The sequence below is a fragment of the Hemitrygon akajei genome, chromosome 13, assembly GCF_048418815.1.
Source record: "Hemitrygon akajei chromosome 13, sHemAka1.3, whole genome shotgun sequence".
NCBI lineage: Eukaryota > Metazoa > Chordata > Chondrichthyes > Myliobatiformes > Dasyatidae > Hemitrygon > Hemitrygon akajei.
Window position 1 is genome coordinate 25788234 of NC_133136.1, and position 11541 is coordinate 25799774.

At 42.2% G+C, this 11541-nt stretch overlaps 1 long non-coding RNA gene across 1 annotated transcript; it reads right to left on the bottom strand.

Annotated features, from left to right (window-relative positions):
• Window positions 1-4189: 4189 nt before the first annotated feature.
• On the bottom strand, window positions 4190-6502 carry LOC140737704 (uncharacterized). The gene is made up of 2 exons (XR_012101236.1): window positions 6165-6502; window positions 4190-4959 (listed from the first exon to the last, which is right to left on the bottom strand). It is a non-coding gene; the product is annotated as an uncharacterized lncRNA (long non-coding RNA).
• Window positions 6503-11541: the final 5039 nt, after the last annotated feature.

Consider the following 11541-nt stretch of genomic DNA (forward strand, 5'->3'; position numbering starts at 1 on the left):
ATTCTTATAGATTTCTGGCATCTGCAGGCATTTTTGTGTTTATGCTGAGAGGATGTTTCCTTTAGTAGGAGGACGTAGGACTAGAGTTCGCCATTTAAAACAGAGTTTTAATTTTGCCCTCAAATGGTCATGTCTTTGGGATTCTCTTCCTCAAAAGACAATGGATGCAGAGTCTTTGAATGTATCTTAAATCAGTATCTAGAGACCGATAGAATCTTCCTAGGCAGGTAGGTACTCAGTTTATACTCAGATCACCCATGATCTGATAGACTGACCTAGTTCTGCTCATGTTCATTGGCATTTCAGATTCAAGAAGCCCAAAAACTGCGAGGTGTGGGGAGCAGCTGAAAGGAAGAAAGCCTTGTGACCAACACCTGGCTGAAGGTTTCAATATGAGCAAGTAACAATGCTGTGCTGACACAGCACTGTTAGTCCAATGCGGAAGTGCCAGCAGTAGATTTGAATGCTCTGAAACAGACAGACATCTTGCAAACACAATAGATTCTGCCAATGTGGAAAGTCAGGAGCAACACACGTACAGTGCCGGAGGAGCTCAGCAGGTCAGGCAGCATCTACAGGAGGGAATAAACAGTTGACGTTTCATCGGGACAGGAAAGAAAGGGGGCAAAAGCCTGAATATGTTGCAGGAAGGGGAAGGAGCACAAGCTGGTGAGGTAACAAGGCAGTCTGATAATTCACAGAAGTAGTCTTATAGCTATCTAAATCAGTCATTGTCTGGGAGATATGAAAGAAGTATCACAAGACAATTGACAGCAACAGCTCCGGAGAAGAACTATCACAGAAGAAACTCTGATAAAGGAGGGACTTAGGGAAGAAATTGCCATATCAAACACTTGAAATTCAAGCAGTGAGTCTTCGAATTGTTTGCAACTAAGGAGTAACTGTGATTAGTAAAAGTTGGATAAAGTCCTTGTCTGGTGTGCTTGATCACCTATTGAATTTAATTTACTACATAGGTCAAAGCAATTAGTTTGATTGATACACAGTCCACCATGTGGAATTCAACACCTCAAATCTTAAGGAATAGAAATTCATTTGACACTTTTGAATGCCAGTTGAAAACCTAATTATTTTACCTTGCTTTTAACTAACTTTTTATCTTTTATTTTCATGTTTGCACTTTATCTCATTGTAAAGCACCTTGAACTACATAGTCTGTATGAATAGTAAATGTTATTAATTCACTAATGCAACTTCAATTCACTTATACTCCACCAATGTCACACCATGACTACAATGCTTTCTAGAGTCCTTTGCTGCAACTTGCCAAAGCTTCTTTAAGACAAAATCAGCAGAACGTAAACAAAAATATAAAATGCCCCAAAAAAAATCAGCACATCTCCAACCAAAAACATCGACAATTTTTCATCCTACACGTGTAGCCTTATACAAAGTTTTTCCAGCATTCCTTTTTTTGATTTCCAAAATATGAAAGATATGTATTTTTTCTAAAGGAAAGACAGAAGACGGATAAAGATATTATCAACTGCAAGTTCCCTGACAAGGCCTGGGGCATGCAGATGTGGAAAACCATGTACTTCTATCCATCCCACCTTTGACAAAATAAAATCTCCAAAACATAACATTGCTAAAGCTTTGCTCACAAGTCTACATAATATTCTGTTCTTTTCACCCCTTTGTCCTTTGCTTGAAATAAAAATACAAACTCCAGTGGAAATCCTAAGTAAAAGTCCTGAGTTACGTAAGAGCATAGAAGAAGAACAACAAAAAGGAATAAGGGGGAGTTCCTGATTTCATAGTGCACGCTGTTTTTTGAAACAAGGTGGTTTTACAGGAAATAGCCACAAGCAGACAAGAGTGATCACACAAATATGACTCACTTCGGCAGTGATGCACCATCAATAACTCACGCTGAGACTTAGGAAGTGAGATATCGGCTTTTATTGACTGGAAGAATAAACAGCACTACATCCTGGGGAAAATGAGGGAGAGCAGCAGCCCACAGTCGCCTTTATACAGGGGGTCTGTGGGAGGAGCCACAGGAGCAGTCAGCAGGGTCTGTGGGAGGAGCCACAGGAGTAGTCAGACAGGTATATCTAGTTCACCACAGGCAGGGCGTGTTCTAAGTACAAGCAATAAAGGCTGCTGATAGTAGAAATTCAACACCATCACCTCAACTCACATTCGCTAAATGAGATGCAAACATTAAAAATGACGACAGTTTTAGAGAAACATTGTTTAGAAATGTCAGGAGATCTCATTCATCTGAGCTAGGTAAAATAATAAAGTAAGGAAATCTCTTAAAAGTACACGGAATGAGATAACAACCCCTCAGTTTGTTGGATTAAATAGGAACTTGCCAATCTCAATTTAAGTAAGCCGCTGAGACCATAAGGCCATAAGACATAGGAGTGGAATTAAACCATTCGACCCATTGATTTTGCTGTGCCATTCCATCATGGCTGATTTATTATCCCTCTCGACACCATTCTCCTGCATTCTCCCTTTGACACCCCTGCTAACCAAGAATCTATCAACCTTGACTTTAAATATACCCAATGACCTGGCCTCCACTGTCTTTTATGGCAAGTAATTCCACAGATTCACCACCCTCTGGCTAAAATTCCTCAACTCCGTTCTAAAGGGACATCCTTTTAGACTGAGGCTGTGCCCTCTAGTCTTAGAATCCCCCACTATAAGAAACATTCTGGCCATGTTTATCTAAATCTTTCAATATTAGACATACTCTGGCCAAAACTTTGGTTTTAAAAAGATGGTGTTTGCAGGAAAAATGTCTTTTTTTTAACCTGTGGTTATTTGCATTTGAATTTTATGATCCAGTAAATGGGAAGTTTAATTATCTTTATAGTAAATAATTTCATGCCAATTATCTTTTTCTAGGCAGGAATAAGCTACTGCCTCCTGCAGTGTGGTTGACCCTGAATGCTCTTGTCAGCTGCTGCTCCCTTTCAAAGCCAATTTCATAGTGGGCACCTAGAAATTCGTGGAACAGAATCTTGCAGGTGATTCTGGTAACTTGCAAAACGATGTTATTAGATGCATTGAAAGGGTGTGTGCAAAATATATTACAGAGTAAGTGTCACTAGACCTCTTTTACTGGGAAACTTCTCTCACTTCAGTTTCTTCCATTAACCCATTGAGTGCAAAGGTAATTAAAATGGATTAGAATAAAAATCATAGAGTCGTACACCTGATTGAGCAATAGGGCCCACACTGACGCAATCAGAGAAATCCTAGTCAGATAAATCCTACATTCATTCCAATTTTTATTCTCCCCACCACCCATCAGATTCCACCTTGAAACTGAGTGGGTATATGAGTAGTGACCAGGAAACAAGAGTCACCAATAGGGCAGGTACTACACAAACAGGGAAATGTGAGGTTAAATGTGAGATGTACAGCAGTATAAGGGCGACACAATTTGGTGACTCTTTTGTTTCCTGGTCACTATTCATGTACCCACTCAGTTTCAAGACATTACCGAAGTTTAATATGTCTCATTTTGTCTCCTTGGCCAGATTCTTGAAATGAATGCATTTATCCAGCAGCTTGTCTTTCCAATACCGCATCCATGGATGTGTGACAAAGGGCATCCTTGGACATCAGGCTGTCCCAGGTCAGTGGGTCTTGGGATTGGATGTCTATGCGAGCAGGAGACATGAGGGCTGGTGAAACAGGAAGCCCAGATTTCGAGGTCTGGAGTTTGGAGTCCGATCATTGGCTAGTCCAGAGGTCAATACTGAAGCCTGAAGCCCAAAGGTTAATCAGAATTCAGGAAGTCAAAGCTCAATGCTGAAGCCTGGAGACTGGAGGCCTGACCTGGGGTTGGAGGAATGCCTGTATGTGTGTGTGGATAAGGGAGGGAGGAAAGGTGCTTGTCTTACTGTTATTGTTATGTTGGTCATTCGATTTGTTGTGTTCTGCTGGCATTGTGGGCATGCTATGTTGGCACCAGAACATGTGGCAATGCTTGCAGGCTGCCGCCAGCACATCCTCAAGTTGTGTTGGTTTTAACACAAATAATGCATTTTATTGTATGTTTTAATGTATTTGTGATAAATAAATGAATCAAAATCTGAACATGAATATGAATTAAACTATTTTTGACTAATCCATAAAATCAACTATAAAGTCTGTGAAGATTGTATTTAAGATTGATTAAGACATGACACTGTGCACCATGCTGTAACAGTAGTAATTGTGTTTATTTTAGATTATTCAACACGTTAACAACTTGAAATTCAAGAGGATAATTCCGTCATTCAATAACGAAGCAAACTTAGCAGTGAACGTATGTGTCTTATATAGACAATAGGTGCAGAAGTAGACCATTCGGCCCCTCGAGCCTGCATATTTAAGTTAAGTATTGAGAGAAGCATTTAATATTTTAAAACACTTTCAGACATTAAATAGTTTATTTCTTCCACTTATTTATCCGCCTCACAAACATATTATTTATATAAGAAGCTTAACACAGCATAATTTGCAGTTTCTTGAAACTTTTGAGATTTAAAATAAGACTTAACATAAGCGTGTCATTTTAGCTCATTCATCTCCAATGTTAAAATCAGCTTCATTTCACATGGCTGATTTGAAAGCAGTTTTAACAACTTTTTAAAATACATTTGTTTTTTTCTTAAATATATAGTCTTACAAATCATCCTCTGCAAACAGATGAAGTGTGGAGCTTGTCAGATGTGATCCCTCCTCTTGGTTCCTTCATCGCCATACCTTATAGGCAACCAGAATGCATTTCTCTCACTCTTTCACTCTTGCTCATTTCTTCAACAATGACTTCATTCCGGTACCATTTTCCATGTGATCATTGTTTCTTCATGTCTCTGTTGCCTTTCTTGTGTTTGTCATCAGGGTGACAATTAAGTATGAAGTGCTTGAGGTGTAAAAGATCTCCCAGAATCCTCAGCTCCCGTGCTACTTCTTTGAGGTCTTTTGGGTCTGGAATAATAAAATCATTGTTATAATTCCAAAATATTAAACCTGTAAATTTATTTTTTTTTACCTACTAAGGATGGGGAAGATGTGAATATGTTTGGTGTAACACACAGAAAATGCTGGAGGAACTCAATAGGTCAGGCATATCTATGGAGAGAACATCTACAGAACCTCTTTTGCTTTGGTACTGTCTTTGGCGCCCAATAAGTGGCAGTGGAGGTTAAAGATTCTACTCTTTTGTCCAATAAAATACTTAAACCACTTCTACGTTAGTGAAAAGTTCTCCGAATATTATGTTCAGTGCCAACCTGGCGCTAAGGAAAACATTTCAGACTGTCCGAGCCTAAGAACATTTTCACTTGCAGAGCTCTTTAAGAGCTTGCGGTGTGGTGGGGGTGGGGTTGGGAAGCTCCCTGGAGGCTTAAACGTTGTCAGCCCTTCAGCAAATACATTCCATCCCTCTGAGAGGGTGCAGCTTCTTACCTCCGCCAGTCATCCAACCAAATATCACAACAGAGAACGCAGGTGCTAAACATACCAACTAAAACATTCCGGGAAAGCTCAGCAGGTAGGGCAGCAGATGCTGAAAAAACAAACTGAATCTGTTTCCTCCACACACTAGAACCCCTTCCCTCCTCCCAGCATTTTTAATCCTACCGGTACTAACTTTTACCTCTCCCGTTCCATACCGGAAAGATTTTAGTTTTTCTTTTTACATATGTAGCCTGGCTCGCTGAGTTCCTCCAGCATTTTCTGTTTGTGACCCATCTAATAACTAGCTGTGTATTTTTAAATAACTCAGGCTTTACTACCCGTGGAAGATCGGATGTACGAATTAGTTGTAATTTATAATTAGTTATAATAATAATATAATTAGTTATAATATTAGGCGCACTATATATATCCTATAATTTAAACGGTTAGCATTGACAAACAAGAGAAAATCTGCATTTGCTGGAAATCCAAACAACACATACACGCACCTGCTGAAGAGTCTCGGCCCGAAACGTCAGCCATACTCTTTTCCATAGATGCTGCCTGACCTGCTGAGTTCCTCCAGCATTTTGTGTGTGTTGCACGGTTAACTTTGAGTTCGGCTCGGTGGGCGTGAAGAGCCTGAACACACGGACAACGCAAACCTTGGCCTTTCATCAGCAATATTGACGTCGTCAGTGGCGATAATACGAGTGAATGTAAACTGTAATTACCTGTCAGTGAACCCTGAGGCTCAGCTCTCTTGACGTTGGTTCGCGCCAGTGGCTTCATCCGCTTTTGTTGCCCGGTTTATTTGATGTCATACAAATTAATCAATTTTCAGCGCAGGGTAAAGATGTCGTTTCAGAACAACCACCTCTGTTGAGGTGCGACTGGTATTTATTGCCGCTGAGCGTCTCGAGGAAGTCCAGTGACCAGGAAACACAGTCATTCCACGTCACTTTCGATTTACCTCTTTTTACAAACCCAACCGGTCGCAATCTTGTTTCCCCTTAATGCCTGCTTTTCACAACACTCGTGTTAGTCAGGATCAGGAGTTGTGATCGGCAGCCCTGATGTTTTTGATTTTCGTGAATTTCAGAGCATGTGACAAATGTCCAGAGGTTCAAAGTAGACAACTCTGAATTTCTTCTTCTCTGTGTAGACATGAAACCAAGAAAGAAATGAAAGGCAGCACCATCATCAACCCCCCCAAAAAAAGGAGCAGGCACATCAGCACCCAAATCACCCCCCCCCCACCCCCGCACAAAAAAATAAACGAAAATCGGAACAGGCTCATCATCCCCCAAAACCCTCTTCCCGCACCAAAAAACAAACAAAAACAGAAGAGGAACATCAACCCCCAAATCCCCCTCCCCACACAAAAACAAGGAAAAGATCAGGTGAAAAACACAGAACATAAAAAATCTATAAGACTGAAAAAGAGTCTCTAGTCCAAGTCCACATCCAAAAAGCAGAAAAACTGGACACCGTTCTCCGGGTGCAGCACCAGGCTCTCCCCTCTCTGGTACAGAGCGATCAAAAGACAAGCAGCCAGCGCTCACCCTCTGCACTCACCTAAATGCTTCAATCTCCCTTGTCGCTTTAATCAGCACACGGTGGAACCTTTAATCGGCAAAATGAAGTCAAACGTCAGCTTGCACCCTGTCCGCTCCAGGTTCATGAACGCTGCCTCTGCCTCCTGGAATCCTCTCAGAGGCTGCAGAACGCTAAAGCACCCAAACAATCTCCAAACTTTTGCACTCCCCTCAATGTTTCAGTCTCCCTTATCACTTCAGTCGGCGAACAGTGGAATCTTTAATCGGCGAAAAGGAGTCGTACGTCAGCTTGCACGCTGCCCCACAACCTGCCTGCCATGAGGTTTGCTCACGCTGCCTCTGCCTCCAGGAATCCTCTGTAGAGTGCCGGAACACCCAATCGATCTCCGAACTGCAAATCACAGGCTCTAACAGTTCCAGGATCACATTCAAGTTGAAAAACAAATGTAAAAGACATAAAAGAAGTGAAATATATGGTTTCATGATCTATCCAGATTCCGTTGAGTGAAGGGACATAACATAAGAAATAGGAGCAGGAGTCGGCCCCCTGGCCTGTCGAACCAGTTCCGCCGTTCGGTAAGATCATGGCTGATCTGTCCATGGAGTCATCTCCACCAACCTGACTTTTTCCCATAACCCTTAATTTCCCCTTAAGGAGCATTGTACGCAGGTGCCATCTTAACTGAAATGTTAATTTCATACCTCCATTGTTCTGAAATAAAGTCAACCTAGACTACTTCGTGTCTCGACGAAGGGTCTCGGCCCGAAACGTCAACTGTACTTCTTCCTATAGATGCTGCCTGGCCTTCTGCGTTCTACCAGCATTTTGTGTGTGTTGCTTAAATTTCCAGCATCTGCAGATTTCCTCATGTTTGCTGTACCTCTTCCCACCCTGTTACATGTAAAAACGCAATCCCCTGCTCTCAATTCTTCCATCTCCACTGCATCTGCTCTCAGGGAAAGGCCTTTCATTCTAGAATGAAGGAGATGTCCTCCTGTTTCAAAGAAAGGGTCTTCCCTTCCTCCACCATCAACACTGCCCTCAGCCACATATCTTCCATTTCACACACATCTGATCTTACCCCATCCTCCACCACCCTACCAGGGATAGGGTTCCTCTTGTCCTCACCTACCACCCCACCAGCCTCCACTCTGCATCCAGCACATCATTTTCCGGAACTTCTCCCACCACCAAACACATCTTTCCCTCTTCCCCACTTTCTGCTTTCCACAAGGATTGCTCCTTATACAACTCCCTTGTCCATTGTCCCTCCCCACTGATCTCGCTCCTGGCACTTACCCTTGCAAGCGGAACAAGTGCTACACCTGCCCCTACACCTCCTCCCTCACTAACATTCAGTGCCCTAAACAGTCCTTCCAGGTCAGACACTTCACCTGTGAGTCTGTTGGGGTCATAAGTACAGTGTTCCTGTTGTGGCCTCTTGTATATCAGTGAGACCCAACATAGATTGGGAGACTGCTTCACCAAGCAACTACGCCCGGTCTGCCAGAAAAAGCGGGATCTTCCAGTGGCCCCCCATTTTATTTCCACTTCCCGTTCCCATTCCAATATGTCTGTCCATGGCCTCCTCCACTGTCGTGATGAGGTGACACTTAGGTTGGAGGAAAAACACTTTATATTCCGTTGAGGTAGGCTCCAACCTCATGGCATGAACATCGATTTCTCAAACTTCCGGTAATGCCCCTCAACCACCCCCCTTCACCATTCCCCATCTCCTTTTCCCTCCCTCACCTTATCTCCTTGCTCACTCATTGCCTCCCTCTGGTGCTCCTCCCCCCTTTTCTTTCTTCCACCAAACAACTTCCCAGTTGTTTACTCCATCACTCTCCCTTCAGGTTTCACCTATCACCTGGTGGTTCTCTCTCCACTCCCCCCCCCCCCCCTTTTAAATCTACTCCTCAGCTTTTTTTTTCTCCAGTCCTGCTGAAGGGTTTCGGGCCAAAACATTGACTGTACTCTTTTCCATAGATACTGCCTGGCCTACTAAGTTCCTCCAGCATTTTGTGTGTGTTGCTTGGATTTTGTGACATTTAAAGAGAGTTTGGGCTTCATTTGTCACATGCAGTGGAATGTAGAGCTTGTGTCAAATCAAGTTAGCGAGAATTGCGATGGGGACAGCGCATGCCCACAGCTTGCTAACCCTAAACGGTAAGTCTTTGGAATGTGGAGGGAAACGTGTCATGGCCAGAAGGTTCCAGACAGTGGCAGGAATCGAACCGTGATCATACAGCATGGAAGCAATTTCTTCAGCACAACTGATCCATGCCAATCCAAGTTTCCCATCTAAGCTGGTCCTATTTTCCCATGCTTGGCACATATCCTTCCTAACTGTCCCTGCTTCAACCACTTCTCTGGCGGCCTTTCCATATACCCACCACTTTCTGGGTTAAAAAGTTGCCCCTCAAGTCTGTTAATCTCTCCCCTCTCACCTTAAACTTGTGCCCTCTAATTTCTGGATTCCCCAACCTTGGAGAGAAAACTATGACTATGATCCCGTCATCCCATCCCATCATGCCATTTTAAAAAAATTGGATAGGTATATGGACAGGAAAGGAATGGAGGGTTATGGGCTTTAGTGCAGGTAGGTGGGACTAGGTGAGAGTAAGCATTCAGCACGGACTAGAAGGGCCGAGATGGCCTGTTTCTGTACTGTAATTATTATATGGTTATATGAGCCATTCAAAAACAAAACAAACAAACTCAAAAAATGGTCCAAGTTAAAGAAAGAAAAATGGTTCTAGTTCTTCACAATAGAAGAAGAGAAAAAAGATCCCACTTGTTGAAAAGAAAAAGAAAGGAAACCCAACAAAGGTCAAAGTTGTTCAAAAATTCAAATATACTAATAAGAGCCAAATTGTTTTTTTTAAAAAAGGCTCAAAAAGTCCATATTGTTTAAAAGATGAGATAAACTCATAAAGTGTCTAATTTCTGGAATAAGTAAATGAAGCCAAAAGGTTTCAATAGTAAATCAAGAAAGCCAAAGGTGTTAAGAAAAAAATCCAAGATGTTCCAAGTCGTTTAAGAAAATGAGTGTGTCCACACTTGGAATGGTATGTTCAGGTCTGGTCATTGTGCCACAGGATCAACCTGGAAAGAGTGCAGAAATGATCCACAGACTCGATGGACCGAAGCCACAGGGAAAGGATGGACAGACTGGGCCTTTAACCACTTGAGCAAAGGAGACTGGGGTGGGGGGGGGGGGCACTCCAGAAGCACACAAATCAGAATTAGGATATTATCAATGGTTTATGGGACTGAAATTTGGTGTTTTACAGCAGTAGTACTGACAGGGAAAATGGAACAACCATGATAAAATGGCGGGGTAGACGTGATAGGCCAAATGGCCTAATTCTGCTCCTATGTTTTATGATCTTATAGTACTGTGCAAAGGCATAAAGTTACTATAAATTACAAATATAAATAAATGGAGAAAATAAAGGAATAATGAGTTAGTGTTCATTGGTTCATGGATCATTTAAAAATCTGACAGTGGAGGTAAAGAAACGGTTTCTGAATCATTCAGTGGGGGTTTTCAGGCTCCTGTACTTCCACTCCCCTTCCCCCCCCCCCATACCGTAAATAGAAGAAGTTCAGTAAGAGGATGGAGAAGTGGCAGGGAGAGACAGCATTGATGTAGAGGCACTTATGTTAGCAGGGCATCAACAAGACCACACTGATGGTGATAATAAGAATTATATACCTAGCCAGAAATTCAAAGAGATTGTAAATGCTGGAAGTTCAATAGGCAGCCAAATAAGAAGAAGGGTAAGACTCAAATGATAGCAGCAGTTACTCTAATGATGATAAGAATAGATAGATAGGACAGCCAGCACTTTTTCCCCAGGGTGGAAATGGTTAATATGAGAGGGCATAATTTTAAGACTATAATATATAGTAGAATTAGGCCATTTGGCCCATTGAGTCTGCTTCGACATTCCATCATGGCTGATTTATTATCCTTCTCAACCCCATTCTCCCCAAACCTTTGACACCCTTGTTAATCAAGAGCCTGTCAAATTCCACTGTAAATATACCCAATGACTTGGCCTCCAAAGCCATCTGTGATAATGAATTCCTCAGATGCACCACCCTCTAGCTAAAGAAATGCCTCATCATCTCTTTTCTAAAGGGACGTCCTTCTATTCTGACGTTATACCCTCTGGTCCTAGACTCACCCACTTTTTTGAGTTGGAGTAGGATGTGGGCACACTATGTTGGTGTCAGAAATATGGCAATACTTGCAGAATGCCCCTAGCATACCCTCAGACTGGATTTCGTGGATGATGCAAACGACACATTTCACAAACACGAGATTCTGGAAGATACTGAAAATCCAGAGTAACACACCCAAAATGTTAGAGGAACTCGGTTGGTTGGGCAGCATGTATGGAGGGGTATAAAGAACCAGCATTTCATGTTGAGACCCTTGGTCCTGATAAAGGGTCTAGGCCCAAAAAGTTGACTATTTATTCCTCTCAATAACTTTTCACTGTATGTTTAGATGTGTTTATGCTGATGTGACAAATAAAC